This window comes from Hordeum vulgare, chromosome 5H (assembly GCF_904849725.1).
Source record: "Hordeum vulgare subsp. vulgare chromosome 5H, MorexV3_pseudomolecules_assembly, whole genome shotgun sequence".
Classification (NCBI taxonomy): Eukaryota; Viridiplantae; Streptophyta; class Magnoliopsida; order Poales; family Poaceae; genus Hordeum; species Hordeum vulgare.
The window spans coordinates 49,866,564-49,870,538 of record NC_058522.1 but is presented as its reverse complement, the minus strand read 5'-3'; positions in this window follow the sequence as shown (position 1 = coordinate 49,870,538).

Here is a 3,975-nt window from a genome sequence, read left to right as displayed (position 1 = left end):
AGGAATAATTGGATCAACATGGCTAACAATGATTTCTTCCTTCTTAATTTTAATAGGTTCATGCTACCTCTTGAGCTTGCGTTGGTTTTTCCCTTGAAGAGGAAAGGGTGATGCAGCACAGTAGCAGTAAGTATTTCCCTCAGTTTGAGAACCAAGGTATCAATCCAGTAGGAGTATCAAGGCAAGTCCCCAAAGTACCTGCGCAAAAACAAAAAAACTTGCACCCAACGCTATAAAGGGGTTGTCAATCCCTTCACGATTGATTGCAAGGTGAGATCTGAAGGCGGAAAGTGCAACAAAGTGAAAGTGTGGAGCTGAAAATATGAAGTGAAGTAGACCCGATGGCCATAGTGTTCACTAGAGGCTTCTCTCATGATAGCAAATATTATGGTGGATGAACGAATTACTGTCAAGCAATTGATAGAATCGCACAAAGTCATGATGATATCTAAGGCAATGATCATACATATAGGTATCACATCCGAGACAAGTAGACCGATACTGTCTGCATCTACTGCTATTACTCCACACATCGACCCCTATCCAACATGCATCTAGTGTATTGAGTTCATAACAAACACAGTAACGCCTTAAGCAAGATGACATGATGTAGAGGGATAAATTCATGCAATAGATATAAACCCCATCTTTTTACCCTTGATGGCAACAACATGATGCGTGCCTCGCTATCCCTTCTGTCACTGGGTGAGGACACCCCACGGTATGAACCCAAAACCAAGCACTTCTCCCATTGCAGGAATTGTAGATCAAGTTGGCCAAACGAAACCCACAACTCGAAGAGAATTACAAGGATACGAAATCATGCATATAAGAGATCAGAGGAGACTCAAATAATATTCATAGATAATATGATCATAAATCCACAATTCATCGGATCTCGACAAACACACCGCAAAAGAAGATTACATCGGATAGATCTCCATGAAGATCATGGAGAACTTTGTATTGAAGATCCAAGAGAGAGAATAATCCATCTAGCTACTAGCTATGGACCCGAAGGTCTGTGGTGAACTACTAACGCATCATCGGAGAGGCAATGGTGTTGATGAAGAATCACTCCGTGTCCGAATCCCCCCTCCGGCAGGGCACCAGAACGTGCCCCAGATGGGATCTTGCGGAGACAGAAGCTTATGGCGGCGGAAAAGTATTTTCGTGGCTCTCTCTCGTGGTTTCAGATTTTTAGGGAATTTATAGGCGGAATAAGTAGGGCAAAGGAGCCACGGGGGTCCACAAGCCTGGTAGGCGCGCCCCCCAGGCCGCGGCTAGGGGGCTTGTGGCCTCCCACGGGATCCTTTGCCTTGGTTCTCAAGTTCCCTGCGTATCTTCTGTTCCGGAAAAAATCATTCCGAAGATGTTATTTCGTTTGGACTCCGTTTAATATTCTTCTCTAAAAATGGTCAAAAACACGGAAAAAACAGGAACTGGCACTTGGCACTGAGTTAATAGGTTAGTTCCAAAAAAGATATAAAATGCATACAAAACATCCAAAGTTGACAAGATAATGGCATGGAACCATCAAAAATTATAGATACGTTGGAGACGTATCAGTTCCTCAGATAAATTTTCAATGGGAGGATGATATTTAAACCACTTCTCCCTCGGAAAATCAACATGGGTAGCAAAAGGTTCACACAAAGTAGCTACTATCTGAGAGTAAAGACCATGATTACTGCTAAACTCATGGAAAGAAGGAGTTCCCATAAAAGATTTAACGTAGTCAAAATTAAGCTTTATACCTGACCCCATTGTTGAGGAAATTGCTAAGTGGTAGCTACTCAGTTGGCTCGCGAGTAGGGGATTAATAGGCTAATTGGTAAGTTAATCGGCCATTTAATGAGTTGATCGCGCGATTTATCAGTTAATCGGTTACTCAGTGACCTAACGAGTAGGGATTAATCGGCAAGTTAACAGGTTAATCGAATGAATTCTTGAATAGGGCCTCACCCTTTACATTCACTGAGTTCCCAATCTTCAGAATTGCATTTAATCCTTTGATAAGATCCCATTTGAATTCAATAGACTCTTTCATATAGGAACCAGTAGCACAAGAATTGAATAATGTTTGATCACCGTGAGAAAGTCGAGCATATTTTTTTTGTATAATCATTTCTCTCGAGAGCTCATGGTTGGGGAAAGTGTGCATCCTAGATTTAAGCCTCCCCAAGATAGAGCGATACTTTCTCCTTCATGAGGCCAACAATTATAAGTAAAGTTCTGATCACGATGAACGAGATGCATAGGATAAAACTTCTGATGAAATTCCAACGTCAAGCGATTCTAGTCCCATGATCCAATATCATCCAATAGCATGTACAACATTAACGATTTTACCTCCAAATATAAAGCGAAACCTTTCTTCTTAACCTTGTCTCCGGGTAGACCTGAAAGCTTAAACAATACACAAATCTCATCGACATATATCAAATGGTAATGAGGATGAGTTGAACTGTTATAAGGATTAGCCAACAGTTTCTCTACCATACCCGAAGAAATCTAATAATAAATATTTTCAGTAGGTTCAATAAGTTGAGGAACAACTTTCTGAACCTCCGTTTGAGGCGAAGTCGCCCTGAACAAGCCACTCAATGGGTGACCATTCATTGTGACAAGCAATAGTAAATTTCAGCACGAACCGAAAATGTTTGCTTACCAATTTCCACTTACCAAAGGCGCTTCACTCCCCGGAAACGACGCCACAAAAGAGTCTTGATTACCCATAAGTATAGTGGATCAATGTAGGCCTTTAGATAAGTAAGATTGTCGAACCCAATTAGGAACAAAAGGAAATGACAAATGCTTTTTAGCAAGGTATTCTATGCAAGTGCTGTGAGTAGCAACGATAGATAATTTTGTAGCAAGATAATTCGTAACAAGTGAAAATTAACAATAGTAGAAAAGGTGCAGCATGGTAGCCCAATCCTTTTTGTAGAAAAGGACATGCCTGAAAGTACTCTTATATTAAGAAAGCGCTCCTGAGGACACGTGGGAATTTCTTTCTAGTCATGTTTATCATGTTGAGTTGATTCGCGTTCGCTACTTTGATAATTTGATATGTGGGTGGACCGGTGCTAAGGTGTTGTTCTTACTTGAACAAAAAAACAACTTATGATTACCCTCTCTCGCAAGCATCCGCGACTAAGAAAGAAGAATTATGATAAATATGTACATAGCATTAAACGCATGGATCCAAATCAGCCCCTCATGAAGCAACACATAAATTGGGGTTTAAGCTTCTATCACTCTCGCAGCCCATCATCTACTTGTAACTCCACTATGACTTCCCTTAGGCCCATAACATGGTGAAGTGTCATGTAGTCGACATTCACATGACACCAATAAGAGAAGTAACAACATACATATCATCAAAATATCGAATGAATACCAACTTTACATGATTACTTGTAACAAGACTTCTCCCATGTCCTCGGGAACAATAGCAAACACTCACACCTCATCAACATGTTCAAGATCAGAGGTATAATAATAATGATTAAGGATCCGAACATAATATATTCCACCAAGTAATCCAACAAGCATCAACGACAAGATGTAATCAACACAACTAGTAACCCACACGTACCAAGATGTGGTTTTGAGACAAATATTGAATACAATTGATGAGCTAGGGTTGGAGATGTGATGGTGTTGGTGAATATGTTGATGAAGATTGGTCCTCCCACGAAGGAGGAAGCATTGGTGATGACGATGGCTTTGATTTCCCCCTCTCGGAGGGAATTCCCCCGGCAGAATCTCTGTGCTGGAGAGCAAAAAGGCCTCGGCCCAGGTTTCCGCCTCGAAATGATGGAGATTCATCCCGAAAGGTTGCTTATGATTTTTTATGGGGTAAAACACACCATATAGGAGAAGAGGGGCTTCGGGAGGCCTGTAGGGGCTCCTCAAGCCATCAGGGCGTGTCTAGGGGGTGGTCACGCCCTGTTGGCTTGTGTCCAGCAG